At 40.5% G+C, this 21,002-nt stretch overlaps 1 long non-coding RNA gene across 2 annotated transcripts in view; it reads left to right on the top strand.

Moving 5' to 3' along the window:
- The window catches only part of LOC144901528 (uncharacterized), a 61,542-nt gene extending 40,541 nt beyond the window's left edge, over nucleotides 1-21,001 (top strand). For both annotated transcript variants that reach the window (XR_013629570.1, XR_013629569.1), the window contains one exon: nucleotides 20,746-21,001. This is a non-coding gene — a long non-coding RNA (uncharacterized LOC144901528). The remainder of the gene's footprint in view (nucleotides 1-20,745) is intronic.
- Nucleotide 21,002: the final 1 nt, after the last annotated feature.

Below are 21,002 nucleotides of genomic sequence, written 5' to 3'. Positions count from 1 at the left end.
ATGTTGTTATTCTTCCATGTCCCTAGATGACACTAATGTGTCCTAACTGTGTTTATTTTGTGTAAATAATGGAGCAAAAGTGCTCGCATACCGGGGAGGAGGTTGATAATAGTCGTTTCACACCACAATTAGTGGCCACATTCAGTTACCGATGCTGTAGAAAGCCTAACACTAAAATGCCAAAGCTACTTACCATCGAGAGACGTGTTGAAGTAACGTCTTTTCTTGAGAAACTTCGGACTGTCCAGACCATTTTCGTGGGAAGCACCAAATCCAAAGAAATACAGCTGAATAGGTGCAGATTCTGGAAGATCTAAAACATTTTACGTGCTGCTCTATAGGAGACCACAACAATACAAAGGGTTGAAAAATTAGCATAATAGGTCCCCATTGGTGCTATCTAAATAAAACTTGACTTGCCAGGCAGAATAAGAGCAGTGTGAAGTGTCCGCTAAATGATTATCACATTTTTGACATATTAACCTGGAAGCTGACGCATTGCAACTGTAATGAGGTAAGCCTGTGAGCACAAAACAATTATTCCTTATTCTGCCTGAAGCTCATTGCCTGACATGGTAAAGCTTAAAATATCGAACAAATGAGCCCAAAAAGCAGAGGTGTCATGTGAGAAAGGCAAATGTAGGATTTAGGAAATGAGTCTAATACCTGTCTAAACAAGCCCTAAACGTGGCCTTTTATTTAGCACACATAAGCACGCACACACACACACACGGGCATGCACACAGACACACACCTTGTTTAATCCCTCTCATGGCGGGTGGCGGTGCAGGCGGATGCTGTTTAAACAGAGCGGGCCCTTGATGTGGGGTCTCTAGGGGCCACAGGTTGTGTGTATGTGTGTGTGTGTATGTGTGCGCGTGCGTCTCTCCCGGTTTTTCTGCCCCTGGGAACAATGGCCCTTTAGAATGCAAGGTTACTGGTGCGCTGACCCCTGGCAAATAAGAGCCATGTTCTGGCATTCCAGGCCTGATTGGCACTTTGAGCCCGCAGAGAGCTCAAAGGAGGACACAGGAAATGTGACCAGTGTAATTGGTTATATATTATCCCAGCATTCTCCCCTGTTTAAATGATGGAACATTCTTCAGTGACACTTAGGTGGATGGGACTGACATTCCACATGCTACGTGCAGTAAGGAGGGGACGGGTGAGGTGGATGCAACAAGGCGTATAAACGAAGGAAAAACAGGGGCGGGGGTGAGGAAATCAAGCTAGATTTGTTCCAATCTTGTTTTTTTTTTCCAAAATATCAGGTTTGGGTATAGGTGAGTCCGCCCTGCTGTGTAAAATGATGTTGTCAGGTCATGATAGGCTCGGTTTGGCCTCTGAAGTTTGCTGAGTGGGAAAGATTCCACGTGTGGAGAGTCTGGAGGCCAAATTGGTAATTTGATCCTTGACCTGGGGTGCCTGCCTGGAGTTCATGAAGGCATCATATGGTGACCCAGCCAATCACAGCTTACACTGGCCATCATTTGGATGTCTATCTGTACAAGGGGTCGACAAATAACTTAGTGGTGAATTATAGGGAGTGTAGTTAACCCTTAAAAGTTTACAATTTTTTCAATTTGGACGACTGGCTTTCAATGTCCACTAGATGGTGCTGCTTTTTCCCATTACAAAGCATGCAGAAAACTATAAGGCCATTTACTAAGCTCTAAATTCATTCATTCATTCATTCATTTACTACCGCTTATCCTCACAAGGGTCGCGGGGGTGCTGGAGCCTATCCCAGCTGTCTTCGGGCGAGAGGCGGTGTACACCCTGGACTGGTCGCCAGCCAATCACAGGGCACAAACAACCATTCACACTCACATTCATACCTATGGACAATTTTGGAGTCGCCAATTAACCTAGCATGTTCTTGGAATGTGGGAGGAAACCGGAGAAAACCCACGCATGCACGGGGAGAACATGCAAACTCCCCACAGAGATGGCCGAGTGTGGAATTGAACCCTGGTCTCCTAGCTGTGAGGTCTGCACACTAACCACTCGACCGCCGTGCCGCCTAGCTCTAAATAGGTGCTACTAAAATATTTTGAGTCTTGAAAAAATAATGGTTTTCAGAGGGTTCAAAGTGAATTTGGTCCACTCATACCTCACTTTAGCTGACAAATGTGTGGATTTATTACACTTCGGCAGCCAAGGTACCAGCCTGCATTCCTTACAACCATACTGAGAACCAATTGGCACCCAAGGCTGATAATGTATTCACTCATCTTATCTGTGTCATCTCTTCACCCCCCCCCCCCCTCCATTCACAACAAAAAGATTGACAGGGTAGTTTAGATAGAGATTAGTTCCAAGAAACCTTTACGGATGACACATATGCAAACACACATCTTGGTATGTGTCCTGGAGGGGGAAAATGCTAAGCACATAGGTAAATTAAGCAGTGGTTTTCAGTTAGCTGCACTTGTGTTTATAATAATTAAAACTGTCTGAGCTGTTTGCGGCTTCCTAAAATTACAACATTGGTTCTTATGGTTTTCCAAATCATTCATCCATCCTTCTATGCCTCTTATCCTCCCTAGGGTTGTGGGTGTTCTGGAGTCTATCCCAGCTGTCTTTGGGTACACCCTGGACTGGTCACCAGCCAATCACAGGGCACACATAGACAAACAACCATTCACACTCACATTCATACTTATGGACAATTTGGAATCACCACTTAACCTAGCATGTTTTTGGAATGTGGGAGGAAACCGGAGTACCCGAACATGCAAACTCCACACAGAGATGCAGAGAATCAAACCCAGGTCTTCCCGATATCCTGACTGTGTGTTGCCAAATGTGTCAAACAGCGGTGGATGTTTTAGTAAGCCGTGGCGTTGTGGAAATTCATCCTCAACTGTGCGATGACATTGGTTATATTAAACCCGCAAAGTTCTGTGCCACCACGGGGGCAACGTACCAAATTTAAATGGCTGACATTACTTCTATTCCTTGCTAAACACGCTAGCACACGTTGTTGTTGTGATCATGTGGGTTCTGCATGCTGAATAGAAGTGCTGCTTATGGAGAGAAGTGCTGGTGCGGAGTCTGGACTGCTTGTATCGGAGTGCAAACATAGATTTTACATGGCTGATATCGGAGCGATATCAATATGGGATCAGGACAGACCCTATAAGATACTACACATAATGAGATTTCACAGTTTAGAAATAACAAGGGTTTCTCTCTCCGATAACACCTGCTTCCAATTAACATCCCATCCTCTTTTATGAGAGCATTTACAACATTTGCATCGCACACTTAAGCAATGCCAGCCATCTTCCTATTTTAAAAGAAGCTAACGTTCCATGTGGGGCTCGGCAACACGTGCGCGCACATTCCCGCGTCCCTCTTGGGCAAGTAGGTTCCTATCCCGGGTCGTTAGCCATGAGAACTGGAGAGCATTCCTTTGCATTCCACGCTGGGGTGAACATCAGGGTTTGAGGGGAAGAGACAGGCATGTCTGGTGTGTGGATCTCAGTGAGTCAGAGTGTCAGACCACCCCGGATCATCTGTCTTCATTCAGGACGCAGTTGGAGCTCCCAAAGGCTCGGACCAGGCAGAGGCTCTTCCTTTTTCTTTTTCATTTTAAAATCTCGCCGCAGTACACTCGCAAACATAGACACGGGGATTACACAGGCATTTATAACAAGCTCTTTGTGCAGGTCAAAGTTGACAGTAGGCCCCTTAGGAAAAAAAAAAGGTGGGGGGGTGGCGGCTGAAGAGGCAACTGAGAGGAGAGCTGGGGCAATGTAGGGGTGCACAGAGTGAAGAGATAAATCTTAAAGAGAAACTGACGGACAACTTGGAGGCCTCATGACTGCCATTCACCATTTACTCGTCCCGAAGCCCCCTGAGAACACTCCAACAATGTGTATGTGCACAAGTACAAGTCATTAAACATCACATCTTCATGGCTCGGAGGGAGACATAAAGACGAGTTTCATCTTGTCCAAGCATTTAAATAAAAGAAATCATTGATAACACTGATTTAATTGTGCCCATTTATAGCATACAATAAATGCTAAAGCACCAAAAGCAATAAATATCTGAAAAATTTGCACATGCATTATCCTTTTTTGTCCCCTTGTGTATTATCGAATAGTTTTTTATTCAAGATGAGTAATCGTCACCTTTTAATTGATGAATGATAAATCAAACAAATTCACTGTCAAATCAATCAACAAGGTCCACTTATTACAGTAATTCTATAAAATCTATATTTCAATAATGCCTTTTAACTTGAATCCTTGAGAATTGGGGTTATGTCAGGTCAGGATGGAGTAAGAACGGTATAACACCGCCCCCTTCTGGACAATATAATCCATTATACTGTACTGTGTTTATTCCTTGTTTCGCCGTTAGGTGGCAGACTATTCACGAGGCTTTGGCAAAATAAGGTCAGCCGAGGTTTATTAGGGCCACTGGAGGTGGTGATTTAAAAAGTGCTAATTGCAAACAACGACCAGTAGATGTCAGCATTGCATCGTTTAACATCTTTGAACACACCCCCATAGTGTCATGGTGGCATAGAAGATGTTTGGATGGATAATAAACACATTTGAATATCTGAATCAAAACTGAGCAGTGTTGATTTTACACACTTTCTTGATAAAAACTCCTGCATTACTTTTTAACACCTTCTCTTTTACAGGAACAGGACATTGTATGTTATCACTGGCAACAATAATAGAAATAGCAAATAATCTGTTACTGAGTCAAGCTACGTATGTTTGTCATAGATCCTTTTAGGTCTACCTCATACTATCAATATGGAAATTATATGTATATATACATATATTAATTAAAAAAAATATTACTTATTTATGTTTTTCTACATCACTAGCTGGTACAAGTGTGGAAAAATTGTGTATTTTTTACACAATGTATTTCCATTAACCAGGAAGTTGCTTGCTAACAGCATAGTTTAGCAGAGGTTTACCTTTGACATTCCAGCTACATATTATCGTTATCATAAAACATACCAAGATAACGATGTGGTGTATTTATGTTTTTTAGGTAAAAGCACTGGCCTTTAGCATCTCATATACTCATATACATCTCAAGTATATTGCACAACACAGCAGCAAGAGAACCAGTGTTGTAATACTGATAAGCTATACAATATCTTGTGTATCAAATATGTTAAGGAAGCTTAAAGAGTCCAAGTTCAAAATCCTGCAACTGGACATCTTTAAATCTCATCATCTGCTTGTAGAATGCCGTTTAAAACACCTTGGAGTCCTTCAGCTAAATTTAATCTGAAGAATCAACAAAACCTGCAGACACTACACAAACAAACCCGAACAGAGCGCTGCACTATGCTTGCAGCCGATACTGTATGTGTTGAAACTAACATACTGTTCAACTTAGAGTACTGGCTATTTCCCTATTATGACACTTTCTCAGTACTTTTCCAAATCATCTTCTTCGCATGAAAGATGCCAAGGAATTTAAGGGTGGACTGTTTGTGTCATCAACCCTAAAAAACGTAAATGTACTGCAGAAAATGGCACAATAGGGAAGCATTAAGTACAGCAGCTATTTTTTCTTTCTTCACCAGTGACACCATCACACATTGAATGTGACTAACAGCTTTACCACACTCGTCCCATGAGACCAGTTTCCGACCCCCACTTGAGTCAAAGTTGAATCATTCCACCAACTGAGGGTAAAGGAGTCTATTGTTCCAGCATTCAAGAATGATGACATGCGTACACTTCAACAAGATGCAGGGTTTTGAGGCGTCGGAACTTATGTTGAGAAAATTGTAGAGGAAATATACACCTCACACCACAATTTAGTCGTGAACACAGACTTGTGGTTTGGTACAGGCGGTCCTCCGTTTACGGCAGTGGACTCAAACACGCGGCCAAATGTGGCCCGCAGGACACTAGTTTGAGGCCCCCGCCTTGATATGAAAGTTTAATGTTAGTGCGGCCCGCGCAAGTTTGATATGGATGCTGTATGGTATCATGTACCCAGAAAAAATTATTATGTTTGATTAATGTTCATGTTAAAGGTTAAATAACTGTTAATAGTTATCCTCCCTATCCGTGTGGAAGTGGTAAGTTTTTTGGCTTTTTAAGTTTAAAGGAAATAACTTGGAGGCTACTGTTTAGGTCGCTAGCTCTCGAGTTTGCGAGTTAGCATGTGTCACAAGACCCTGCAGTCGCGCAATATGTTGTAAATAAAAAGAGTATAAATGTGACTATAGTCGTGTTTTGTCATGTCTACAGGGCTCTAATAATGCTTTGTTTATTTTAATCTGAAAAAAATAATTTGTCTACCCACCAACTATATGTGGTTTCTTAAGTTTTTATTATTTGCTGTTTTATTATTATTATTATATTTATTTATTTATTCTTGATTTGTTTATTTGTTTTTCGTCTTATTTTGTGTAGAAAAATAAAAAGTAAGATATTTGAGAACAATGGAATGTTTTATCAGAGCTTTTCTTGTAGAAAATCGGAACCAAAGCAAAGTTTATTCATTTTTTTTATGCATTTTTTTTTTTTTTGGAAAACCTGATGCGGCCCAGCCTTGCCCAGACCCTAGCTCCAGTGCCCCCCAGGTAAATTGAGTTTCAGACCCCTGGTTTACGGTGTTCTGTGTTACGGCGTTTCATGGTTAGAAGGACATAAACACAAGACTCATTTGAGAATGACTTAAAGCACGATGCGTCGTGGAATCATACACCATGTGCTCAATATTGGCCGAGCTCGCTTCAATCGATTGACTCTTGCGACCATCATTAAGGATAAAGATCATATTGTAGCGTCTACTCATTGTGAGTACTACGAGGAAGTGGTCAATCAACAATTTTTGTCATGTTAACACCAGCATGACAAGTGTGAACGCACCCTCAAAGTTCCCTTATTGCACAATTGTTCACCCGACATTCCCACCAGGAACGACTAAGAAACTCCTTTTCATGAGCACTACATGTAAGCAAGTCACTCACAAAGCCATCTGTGCCATTTATGGATCAGCTTTTTCAGCCCAGTCGTCTCCATCTGTGAGCCCACAAAGCACAGGCCCACCACCGAACAGCCCTCATGGTTCTTATTTGCCAAGCCATCTGTGTGGCTGGATGGCTCACCGCTTCCCATAGATCCGAGTGAGGCAGATACACATGTCTGAGGAAAAAGACCTGAGTCGGCAAGAAATGAAGACTCCCTTGGCCCAATGGTCTGACCCCTCAAATATGGCTACGCTGAAACGGGCTCATTAATTTGTGTTGTTTTAAATATATCCTTTATGCGTTTAGACCCATAATAAAAAGAGCTCAAGTCCCAATGACCAGATGTTTAACTTCAATGTAAGTTTAAGCTTCATGTGCCCTAACAGATTCAAGCTTAGACAGACATCTTAAGGGGAACTTTAGTCATTCTACTGTGACATCAACATCAAGCCTACCAATCACAGGCTTTAAGGTCCCTGATGTCGAATTTTTGGATACTGCACATCAAGCTACATGAGCAAGGGGAAGCCTCAGCATGACAGTTTTGCGTAGAATGGTGCCTCGACACAGGTTTCAAAGGCTGAACTCCAAACTGAAACCAAAAATACAACCAAATGCATATGACAAATGTATACACGTTGGCAGCTCAGCTAACCTTCCGGAACCCATGCTGCTGAATGCAAAAAAATGGAGCCCCCAATGGCTCTGTTCTTGGCCCCTGCCATTATTGCTATTTAAAAAAAAACTATTCATATTCCAATGTATTTTGTCTTTAACTTGCTGTATGATTTATGGTTGCAACTAACAATTATTTTCTTAGTCAATTAATGTGAAGTTTGTTGTTTCGATTAATGAAGTAATTGGTTAGGACCTGGGCTGCACGGCGGAAGAGTGGTTAGCACGCAGGCCTCACAGCTCACCTCCCACATTCCAAAAACATGCTAGGTTAATTGGCGACTCCAAATTGTCCATAGGTATGAATGTGAGTGTGAATGGTTGTTTGTCTATATGTGCCCTGTGATTGGCTGGCAACCAGTCCAGGGTGTACCCCGCCTCTCGCCCGAACAAAGCTGGGATAGGCTCCAGCACCCCTGCGATCCTTGTGATAAGCGGTAGAAAATGAATGAATGAATGAATGGTTAGGACCTAGACCAGGGGTCTCAAACTCAATTTATTTGGGGGCCACTGGAGCTCGGGTCTGGGTGAGACTGGGCCGCATCAGGTTTACCAAAAAAAAAAAAAACGCATTTATTAAAAACAAAAGAATAATAAATAATAACAAATAATAAAAACTTAAGAAACCACATATAGTTGGTGGGTAGACAAATTATTTTTTTCAGATTAAAATTAACAAAGCATTATTAGAGCCCTGTAGACATGACAAAACACAACTATAGTCACATTTATACTCTTTTTATTTACAACATATTGCGTAACTGCAGGGTCTTGAGACACATGCTAACTCGCAAACTAGAGAGCTAGCGACCTAAACGGTAGCCTTCAAGTTATTTCCTTTAAACTTAAATAGCCAAAAACTTACCACTTCCACACGGATAGGGTGGATAACTATTAACAGTTATTTAACCTTTAACATGAACATTAATCAAACGTAATAATTTTTTCTGGGTACATGATACCATACAGCATCCATACCTACCTTGTTTTTACCTTTTTCAGTTAATATACACAGATATCGTAATGGACCGTAAATTGTGTTTCCCCCTTGATTAAAAAATCCTTCCCCATCATGCAATTTGAAGTCTTTCTAAGTCTTAAAGGAAACAACATTTGCAGTGGGGACCACCCAGGCGGACCACTAACAAGTGGGAACAGGAGCTATCAAGGTATTGCATAACACTCGTCTGTTGACATCATCATCGGCGGGTTCTTATTTGTTTAATGGTGTGAGAAAGTTGTGCGATGCTGTCCCTGTGAAATGTCAACAGCTGGACAGTGTGGACTGTCTGCGTCTCTGCGCCGCAAGGCCAATACTGTTGTCATAGCGTCGCACTATTCAGAGGGGGGACACTTTGGGAAAGCTTAGTTTGGCTCTGATTTGGATTATGTATGTATGTTTTGGACTAAAGGGAGCGCTCTGAGCAGCATCAATGGCTCTGAAGCCGAAAACCATCACTCTGTTCCACCATGACAGGGATGGCAAGAAACTCCATTAGGTACACTTACACAATTTAGGGATGTGTTCACAATCAAACATGTTAAAAATATACTTGGTGGTTACTTTAGCCAGTAGATCATGAGCTTCCAGTAGCTCCTAAACACTTTTCAATTAGCTCTCCAAAGACTTTATTCATTTATTAGGGCTCATTCGTAATTAGGAAGCACTTTGGACATATGACCAATCATAGCGGAGTGGGCGTGCACGGAGGCGGGCCGTGAGTGGAATAAAGTAAAACAGTCACTTTCATTTGGACAAATCCAAGGAAATTCAGCTAGAATAAGTGCAAATTCTGCAAAATCTAAAACGTTTTCTGTGCTAGTTATCGTGTGTACACCATAGGAGACCACAATTTAACACAAAGGGTAGACAAAATAGCATAATAAGTCCCCTTTAACCTAAATTACATTACAGTACTGTATGGAAACAACACAAATAAAAGCAGTTTACTTACCGGATATTGTGCTTTATAGTAATCAGAAATGCATTATACATCCACCATTTGTTTGAGAAGTGTTTAATTGAGTCATTTGCAAGTCTAGTTCTTTCACAGCTACAGCATATATGGTAAGATAGTTAGCCAAGTATGTAGCTAAACTTTGTGAGCAACCAGGAAGTTCAACCTGGTCATCCAATCAAATGGCAAGATAGTGTTGACGTCATTTTGAGTCGACGAATGGCAACTCTGCTTTTACGGGCAGTTGGGATAGCATCTTGTACACTTATTCAATGTAGATGTAAATAAATTAATAGTTGTTGTTTTTTACAGTAGTGTTAATGTTTACTGTTTTGTCTCTAGGGGTGTAGGTACAATTTTTATTTCTCATTGGTCCTTGAGGCAAAAACTACCCAATAAAATTATTATATTTTTAGAATTATTACAATTATCATATACTACATTATGGAATGTTTTGGGGAAATATATCAATGTTCATATTACTGTAATAATAAAATTGTATAAAAATATGAGTTAAAAAAATATTGAGCATGAATAATTGAACTCCATGAATTCTGCCCAGTAACAAGTGGTCATATTTTTTCCATACACAGTTTTTAAATTAATTAAGTAATTAATACTGTATCTCATTACATAAGCAGGTACTTTCAAGAATATGCCCAAACAGCAATTCCCACCACAAAAGTGCATAAAAATATGAGAAGACACCAATTTTAACTGTAGATCTTTTCTTTCTTTTTTTTTTGTCTCAACTTTGGCAGATATTTGAGATCTTGCAGATGTTTGTTGGAGTGTAGCTTTCCACCCTTGTCTTCATAAAAAAATGACACTCTCTTGCAGTAAAACTAAATTCTCTGCAAGGGGCATGAACTTTCCCAGAACCTCAGAAAGTCTTATTATTATTATTATATTATTATTATCATCATGGTGTGTTTTATGTCATTGAAAGTGAGGTATGCAGCAATGTGGTGCAAATGTGACTTTAATCGATACGCTCTGACTTACTGTCTTAGATGTTTGATTCAAAGACCAAAAAAATTTGATACGCACGTGTTGCAAATGTCAATGGTACTTCAGCTGCAGCACACATACGACACAAAGAGAAATCAGCCTGTGGGATTCTTTAATGTGTCCCATGTGAGCTTTTCCTAATATTTTCATGATGTTAAAAGTCAAGCAGGCACCTATTGTCAAATAGTCATTCCATGATTCATTTGAAGGGACGAGAACCTTCATGTTCTCATTTATGCAAACATCTGCAAATTCCATTCAATAAAAATACATCAAAATGGACGCTTTCCTTTGTGGTGTTGCTAAAAGGCGAGCCAAATAGTACAGTTTGTGTGCCTTTCTGTCTTTAGCCCAATATCCACTTATGTTTATATTTAAGTCTGAATGTGTTTACACAAGAAATGAGTGTGTTTACTTCCGATTCTGTCCTAAACCTGGCATTGAGGCGCCTCTTTATGTCGTTAGCTGCAGCCTGCAGTTCAGAGCATGCTTTCTGTTGCATGAATTGAAATGTCTAACAGCAACAGCAGCAGTCTGTAAAATTCATCACCTTCTGTGTACACATTGCAATGTTGCTTTTTATCATTATGGGTGGAATCCTTTGTATTTGCAATCAAACACAGCAGAATGTTCACAAAACAATGCATCAAAAACACTGTCCACTGTCATTAGGCTACCAAAACTGCATGCTAGTCCCTGACTCCTATGGAGGGTTGTCCATTATGTCAATCATAAGCAACCGGTCCATCACCAAGGGAGTTTGGGTCTACCGTACAGAGATAAAAAGTATATATTCCTAACTTATCCCTACTGACTAATTTATATATGGTTCAAATTATATATGATATCATTCCAACATCGTTTATAACGAGTAGCCGGCTCATCCCTAATAGATACAGCAACACCACTTACAATGTCCACTCTCCTTCGGGTGGCTGTGTCTTCCAGCACAAGATGTGTGCACCAGTCCTCAGGTTTTTTGTGTTAGCTGCTACAATAACAATATCACTGTAGGATGTTGTTACATATGTGAAATGGACATTGTTGCTGTTTTTTAAGGGTTTTTTTTTTCTTTAGCATCAAAAATATGTATTTCCCATGACGTCCATTGTTAGCGTGCTCATTTTAACTCCTTTTCTCAAGCTAGAATGCACAGAAAAGGGAAGGAAATATGTGTTCAGGCTTCACGTAAGGGTTGTGAATAATGGGCAAATTTAAAAAAAAGTGAAGTTCCCCTTTAAAGTACATTTTAAAGTACCCTGTCATTTGTGTTTTATAAATGTACGACTATAATTAGAAAATACTTTTTTCAACAGTCTTTTGTTTTGTGTTAACATTTTGGGGCATTTATTAGAGGGGACCTATTATGCTATTATGCTCATTTTTGGCGCTTTGTATTGACTTGTGGACTCCTATAGAGCAGCTACACATGACAGCTTTCTAGATCTTCCAGATTCTGCACCTCTCTCTGCACTGTTTTCATGGACTTCCTGCTTGCGACCCAAATGGTCTGTTTAACATACTCCACCCCTGGCCCTCCTTTAGATGCACCTAGTGTGCTGTGATTGGTCATACTCCAACGCGCTCCCGAGGGCTAGAAAATTATGTCTGCATTTACCAAATCTGCATCCCATATAAGGAAGTCCAAATAGCACGTTAGTAGAACTCGGTGTTAGAAAAACTCTGTAAGATTGAGTATTCAAAACTTCTTTCAGGGCTTCCAAATGGGCAAATCCCATCATCTGACACTTTGTAACACATTGTAACATTCATAGGTCGGAAAAGTGAAAAAAAAACAAAGGTCCCCTTTAATGACAGTCATAGAGGTTCCACGGTAACTGACTTTCTCTCCAATTTCAATGGATTACACATGGCCCCCGCGACCCTCATGAGGATAAGCGGTAGAAAATGAATGAATGATTACATACGGCACAATGAGTGTTACAGGTGTAACCGATCATGTAACCGAGCATTGAGAGCACTTGGCGTTATTTAGAGCAGGAGCTGCATGAAGGGAATGTTGTTCTAAAGGCCGACTGTGGAATGCACTAGTCAAACACTATAGACCTGCCCTCACACCCCACTTCGTTTCCCTTAGCATGCATGCTGAGAGAAAACACAGGGCACATCTGTGGGATTACATTTTTAAAATGTTTGTCGGATTTTAAAATGTGGTGTCTTCACAGTCTGGAAGTGCTTAGAAGTGTTATATTCATGCATATGGCAGGCTGCCTGACACTACATGAACATTTCAGCAGATCATTCTTATTTTAATGGCACACTCTATAGAAAAGCACTCAGGGTTGATTTAATATTTCCTACAGTGGAGTGGCGCATATATTTTACTTCTGTAACATACTCACAGCTTTTACGCAAACTGACAGCTCATAAGTTTAGACACATGTCGCAAATGTTTGCTCCCAAGGCTTCATGACTGTCAAAAAGTAACAACTTATTTCTTTTCACTTTTTAGGATGAGCCTTGGGACGACATGGGGGCCTAGAGGTTAGAACAGGGGTCTCAAACTCAATTTACCTGGGGACCACTGGAGCTAGGGTCTGGGCAAGGCTGGGCCGCATCAGGTCCCCCCCCCCCCCAAAAAAACGCATTTATTAAAAACAGAAAAATTTACAAACTTTTTCAGTGTTTTGGTTCCGATTTTCTACAAGAAAAGCTCTGATAAAACATTTCACTGTTGTCAAATATCTTAATTTTTATTTTTCTGCACAAAATAAGATGAAAAATAAATAAACAAATCAAAAATAAATAAAATCAATCAATCAGTAATAAATAAATATAATAATAATAATAAAACGGCAAATAATAAAAACCTAAGAAACCACATATAGTTGGTGGGTAGACAAATTATTTTTTTCAGATTAAAATGAACAAAGCATTATTAGAGCCCTGTAGACATGACAAAACACGACTATAGTCACATTTATACTTTTTTTTATTTACAACATATTGCACAACTGCAGGGTCTTGAGACACATGCTAACTCGCAAACTAGAGAGCTAGCGACCTAAACGGTAGCCTTCAAGTTATTTCCTTTAAACTTAAATAGCCAAAAACTTACCACTTCCACACGGATAGGGAGGATAACTATTAACAGTTATTTAGCCTTTAACATGAACATTAATCAAACGTAATAATTTTTTCTGGGTACATGATACCATACAGCATCCATATCAAACTTGCGCGGGCCGCACTAACATTAAACTTTCATATCAAGGCGGGGGCCTCAAACTAGTGTCCTGCGGGCCACATTTGACCCACGGCCCGCGTGTTTGAGACCCCTGGGTTAGAATGTCGGCCTCACAGTCAGGAAATCAAGGGTTCAGATTGTCGTTTTGGTGTGGGTTTCAGTAGCCCCTCATTTTATTAGGGAGTCTTGTGCCTGTTTTGAAATAATTCAAAAATAGTGTTTGTGGCTCGCTGAACATTACAGTAACATTACTGACACCGAGTGACCAGTGTAGAATACTACATATCATTCACAGTGTCTTTGAATGCATCTTCTGGATGCCATTATGTATTTTAGTTCATTTAGCCATTTTTATGCTTGAAAATACTGAATTTAATTTTTTTTTTAATTTAAAATTTTTTTATTAAAACTTTTCAAATTTGCTTCTATGTGCATATTTAAAAATTAATTGTAGGTCATATTTTATGAATTAGCATGGTATGTTTTTGAAAAAAATTCTAAAGATGCAAAATTCAAACCGGCAACTGTATATTATTCGACACTACACATTCATTAATTTTCTACCACTTATCCTCACTAGGGTGGCGAGGGTGCTGGAGCCTATCCCAGTTGTCTTCGGGTGAGAGGCGGGGTACACCCTGGACTGGTCGCCAGCCAATCACAGGGCACATATAGACAAACAACCATTCACACTCACATTCATACCTATGGACAATTTGGAGTCGCAATTAACCTAGCATGTTTTTGGAATGTGGGAGGAAACCGGAGTACCCGGAGAAAAAAACACGCATGCACGGGGAGAACATGCAAACTCCATACAGAGATGGCTGAGGATGGAATTGAACTTGGGTCTTCCTAAGAGTAAACAAGCTTTCCAGTTTAAGAGCAACATATAAGTACACATATCAAGGATATCCTCCCAAGGCAACATTCTCATCATCATCTGCACTCCATTACACTCCACTGTACATCTTGAGGCCTTTTAGGGATTTGGTGTTTTGATCATGCTTTTGGATGATGAGTAAGGTTGAGATTTATGTGCTTTTATTCAAGGTTAAAAGTCCCGGTGCTCTCTCACTCTCTTTCTCAACATGGAAATCTGCAAGTCATTATCCAGTCTGGAGCTAATAAGCAGGCTGCTATGTGCACAATGACACATGCAGCTGATTTATTTGTGTAGCTTTGCTGTATCAGGTCATCTTAGCGGCGATACATTTGTGCAGCAAATGATCGGTGCTATATTTTGTCAAACGTCAAAGCTAAAATGTAAGACAGTAATCGCTCGTTTATCGCGGTTAATTGATTCCAGATGCGACCGTGATGAGTGAATTTCCGCAAAGTAGGATTCCTCACATATAAATTTTATATTTTCACAGTAGAAAAAACAGGGAAAATAAATAATCCCTGCTGGAAAAAACAGTACTTTAAAACACAACGTATGCTGGTCTATGCTGGTAGCTGGTCTATGCTGGTAGCTGGTCTATGTTGGTAGCTGGTCTATGTTGGCAGCTGGTCTATGCTAGTAGCTGGTCTATGTTGGTACCTGGTCTATGTTGGTACCTGGTCTATGCTAGTAGCTGGTCTATGTTGGTACCTGGTCTATGTTGGTACCTGGTCTATGCTAGTAGCTGGTCTATGTTGGTACCTGGTCTATGCTAGTAGCAGGTCTATGTTGGCACCTGGTCTATGTTGGCACCTGGTCTATGTTGGCACCTGGTCTATGTTGGTACCTGTCTATGTTGGCAGCTGGTCTATGCTGGTAGCTGGTCTATGTTGGTAGCTGGTCTATGCTGGTAGCTGGTCTATGTTGGTAGCCAATCGCCAGCCAATCACAGGGCACATATAGACAAACAACCATTCACACTCACATTCATACCTATGGACAATTTGGAGTCACCAATTAACCTAGCATGTTTTTGGAATGTGGGAGGAAACCGGAGTACCCGGAGAAAACCCACGCATGCACAGGGAGAACATGCTAACTCAGAGATGCCAGAGGGGGGGAATTGAACCCTGTGTGGTCTGCGTGCTAACTACTCGGATAGAAATGAAAAAATATATAATTAATAATTCGATTAATGCATACTATTTTAGGGTACTGTAGAGAAGGGTATGACCACTAGTCGAACCTTGGCTACAAGAAGTGTCGTGTGGTTTTTGTCCAGGTCACAGAAGACTGGACCAGCTCTACACCCTTGTGAGGGTGCTGTAGGGTACATGGGAGTTTGTCCAACCGGTCTACATGTGCTTTGTGACTCGGAAAAGTTATTGGACCGTGTCCCTCACTGCGTCCTATCGGGGGTGCTCTCGGAGTACTGGATTGGTGGCTAGAAATTGGTTCCCATTGCCAACAGTAAGTCGAACCTGTCTCCGGTTAAAGTAATTATCATGGACAGAATTTTTTGGCGCAGACAAGGCGTCAAGGGAGTCCGAGGGCCTTAGGATCTCATCTCTGCTAATTGTTTGATTATGTTTCACCACCACCTAGAGGACTGGAGTAATATATCAGCATTTTTAAATCAAATTGGTTCTGGTGTAGATCTTTAAAAGCATGTTTTTCTCTCATTACTTTAAGACTCCATAGTCTTTATAAAGAACATATGTTCTTATGTACATATGTAATTTTCTTATTGTTAGAACCCAACAGTTCACAGTTTTTTGTGTTTTTGTCTCTCCAGGTGTCTCTCCAAGTCATTCCTTCACTCTGCCTGCAGCGGCTATTCATTTTGTACTGTTTGCTCAACACGTGCACACAGCTGAAGTGCAGACCGGGTCTTGGGTCTTAGCTAAACACTTTGGTAAGGGATTAAGTGCCACACCCACCCAACACACACACACAGTGTATCATCGCTTTGGACAACTTCACAGTACATGGACTCATTCAGTCCCTGACTTACTAACCTCCATATTAAGGTTAGTGTAATGTAAAAGCAGGGGTGTCAAACTCAATCGTACAGGGGGATAAAACTCAAAGCCTTCTTTTTTTTTTGCATGTATAGAGTGGGGCAAATGTGCATTTTTTTGTGTGCATTCAGTCCTACTTGAAATTTTTGCTAGTCTGCATATTGACTACTGCATTGACTGGCCACAACATTAGGTACACCTGCACAGTAGCGCCATCAAACACATAGCCTGTAAGTCAGTTTCTAATCATTGGAATAATCTACAACAGGGGTCTCAAACACGTGGCCCGCGGGCCAAATGTGGCCAGCAGGACATAAATTTGAGGCCCCCGCCTTGATATGAAAGTTTAATGTTAGTGCGGCCCGCGCAAGTTTGATATGGATGCTGTATGGTATCATGTACCCAGAAAAAATTATTACGTTTGATTAATGTTCATGTTAAAGGTTAAATAACTGTTAATAGTTATCCTCCCTATCCGTGTGGAAGTGGTAAGTTTTTGGCTATTTAAGTTTAAAGGAAATAACTTCAAGGCTACCATTGAGGTCGCTAGCTCTCTAGTTTGCGAGTTAGCATGTGTCTCAAGACCCTGCAGTTGCGCAATATGTTGTAAATAAAAAAGTATAAATGTGACTATAGTCGTGTTTTGTCATGTCTACAGGGCTCTGATAATGCTTTGTTAATTTTAATCTGAAAAAAATAATTTGTCTACCCACCAACTATATGTGGTTTCTTAAGTTTTTATTATTTGCCGTTTTATTATTATTATTATTATTATATTTATTTATTACTGATTGATTGATTTTCTTTATTCTTGATTTGTTTATTTATTTTTCATCTTATTTTGTGTAGAAAAATAAAAAGTAAGATATTTGAGAACAGTGGAATGTTTTATCAGAGCTTTTATTGTAGAAAATCAGAACCAAAGCACTGAAAACGTTTGTATATTTTTCTGTTTTTAATAAATGCGTTTTTGTTTTTTTTTTGAAAACCTGATGCGTCCCAGCCTTGCCCAGACTCTAGCTCCAGTGGCCCCCAGGTAAATTGAGTTTGAGACCCCTGATCTACAGTATACCATGACAGTATATAAAAAAATTATTGGCCAATCCTAGTATGCATAAAGTACCTTAACTAATTGTTAACTGGCCCTCAATATGTGCCTAGAAGCTTAGAACCGGCCCGTCCTATATAGGACAGTATTGATTGCTGAGTGACAGGCATACAACAAAGGTGGAGGTAGATCAAATCAGTACGTACCAATGGCAAAAAACAACTTTTCAACCAGACATTACTGATATAATACAGCGAGTCGTTCGCTCTTAATGTATTTTTATCACACAAAATGGCAACTGGACCCAGGAGTCAGCTTTGTCGCCCGCTTATGATGTCACCAGCGGTTGACGATCAAAAATGTTAACACAGAACACAAATGATGAATGAAAGAGATAACATTTCCCGGAGGCATGATGTGGCGGTGAGATCAACATCATGAGTTATTTATTCAATTCAATTGTTTTTCTCACCTTCTTTATCAAAATGTTGGCACTTGCAACTTTGTTTGGCTCCACCATTTTGGGGTTATTGAGGTGAGATACGCTACTGAGTTCAAGAAATGTAATAACTCGAACAGAAAAGTGGTGGTGGTTGATCTCTCTGCCACATTGTGTCTTTGGGAACAGCCAAGTTAAGTATCACGTTAACACCTATATTCATAATTTGTATGGACTGAACTATATTCTCCCTACTACACAAGAACACAGGAGGTGAACAGCAATGAGTCATTCAGACATGGAAAAAGAGTAGGATTAAACAATTGCTTATTCCAACTCGGTTTCAGACATGTTGAATTGTGCAAGTGTAAAAATGTGTTCCTGAATGCAACTATCTTAAGCATGTTGGAAAAAATAAAACTATTGCTAATAGCATCATTGATGAAACGCAATGATGGTACCCTATGTCAAAGCAAGAACCCTATTGTTTTACAAATCACAATTTTTTTTACACCTGATTTATTATGAAATCTAAAAAAATACATAATCTTCTAACTTTCAGAGGTTTTTTTGCCACGTGTCAAAGCAAGAATACTATACAGGTATCGAAGGCTTGAGGTTACAGGAGTCAACTATCATCCATCAAATGAAAATACACGGACTGTGTGATGTCAAGTCATGCGATCAACTCCACCTCTAAACTCGCATGTCAGTGGGCGGGCAGCCAGTTCAAAGGTCAAAGGGCAAGATCAGGAGGGGTCACTGTGTTTATGAAGGCAGCCCTCAGATGGACGGTTGCACTACATCAACAGAAAAACTCACTGGGGGGTCAGGATGTTGCCTAAACAAGGTTTTGTGACATATATGGAAAAAATGTCTCAATGCTCACCAAAAAAAGATTCCTCCTTTGCCCTCGCCACACCAGTTTCATCATAATCCTGCATACAAACAGACCTAGAATTTAAAAACGCTAACAGTCCTATACAAATATGTCCACCATCATGGAAAAAATGACTATCCTCCTTGTATTTTTTGTTGATTCACACACACACTAAAAAATCCCATATAGGGGAGTCTTCCTCAGTGGTGCAGCTGTTCTTATGTGTCAACATCAGGAGAGCTCCACAGGATGCTCTTTCGCCATCCGAAATGCGTCAGCGGAACTTTTTACCATCCAGGAAGCAACAGAAGGACCGCCATGTCTGCTAGACTGGTGTCAGCGTGTCCCGTGTTTATTATTGTGGTTGTGGAGACAGAACTGCACTGAATATTATAGTAAAAAATACAATAAAAATAAACACTACAGAGTTATAGATTTTAGATTTTATTCTTTAGAAAAAAGTTTTTAGTTAAAAGATGAATGTTTTTCAGAAAATGCTATTTTTTTGTCAATGAAGAATATTTACATTTTTGTTGTAAATTGATTGATTGATTCATTCATTTTCTACCGCTTTTTCCTCACGAGGGTCACGGGGGTGCTGGAGCCTATCCCAGCTGTCTTCGGGCGAGAGGCGGGGTGCACCCTGGACTGGTCGCCAGCCAATCACAGGGCACATATAGACAAACAACCATTCACACTCACATTCATACCTATGGACAATTTGGAGTCGCCAATTAACCTAGCATGTTTTTGGAATGTGGGAGGAAACCGGAGTACCCGGAGAAAACCTACACATGCACAGGGAGAACATGCAAACTCCACACAGAGATGGCCGAGGGTGGGACTGAACCCTGGTCTCCTAGCTGTGAGGTCTGCGCGCTAACCACTAGACCGCCGTGTCGCCCTGTTGTAAATTGTTGTAAAATAAAAAATATATATTTATTTTTTTTTATGTACATTTATGTAAATTAAGTTGTATAATTTTGACCAGGTCTGCACGGTGAGTGAGTGGTTAGCATGTAGGCCACACAGTCATTAGATTGGGAAGACCTGGGTTTGATTCTCCGCTTGGCCATCTCTGTGTGGAGTTTGCATGTTCTCCCCGTGCATGCGTGGGTTTTCTCCGGGTACTCCGGTTTCCTCCCACATTCCAAAAACATGCTAGGTTAATTGGCGACTCCAAATTGTCCATAGGTATGAATGTGAGTGTGAATGGTTGTTTGTCTATATGTGCATGTGCATGTTCCACGCCCCCCGGCTCTTGCCCTAAATCAGCTGGGATAGGCTCCAGCATACCCCTGTGACCCTAGTGAGAATAAGCGGCATAGAAAATGGATGAATGAAAAGAATTTTTACCAAATATATGAGAACAAATTAACAGAAAATTAAGCCATAGTTTCTGAGACATTAAAAATGTTATTTCTATAGCTTTTCCATTCAATGTGGCTCCAATGTAATTGGAACATAATCATAAGTAGAGGGTGAAAAAAATGCGTTTTTCTGCTGCTTTGAAAAAAAAAGAACTTGATACTGAGTGTGGTCACCGCGCCCAAGGGGGGGGGGGGGTGAATATACAGTACATTCACTTTTTCATGTTATTATTATTATTACTGCTGTCATTACTATTTTACTGAATGCTTTTGTTCAAGAGGCGTGGTGTCAGCGGAGCTCCAGAGTGGAGAGAGCCTGCTGAGGAGTGAGGAGGTTCATGTGGACATTTCTGGAGGAGGCTGTCCAAGGAGGAGACCGACGGGAAGGGATTGGAACACGGAGGAGAGAATTCCTTCCATTTCTATTTTGCATCTGGAGGATATTCGCACTAAGTTGGAATTATAAAACGTAAAGAAGTGGAGTTTTGGACTTATCGTGAGATGTGACGCGGACGGTTGTTTTCATCAAGTTTTGA

The sequence above is a fragment of the Doryrhamphus excisus genome, linkage group LG12 (genome assembly GCF_037039965.1).
Source record: "Doryrhamphus excisus strain RoL-2023G ecotype Guam linkage group LG12, RoL_Dexc_Guam_v1.1, whole genome shotgun sequence".
Classification (NCBI taxonomy): Eukaryota; Metazoa; Chordata; class Actinopteri; order Syngnathiformes; family Syngnathidae; genus Doryrhamphus; species Doryrhamphus excisus.
This window is presented reverse-complemented; position numbering and strand designations above follow the sequence as displayed.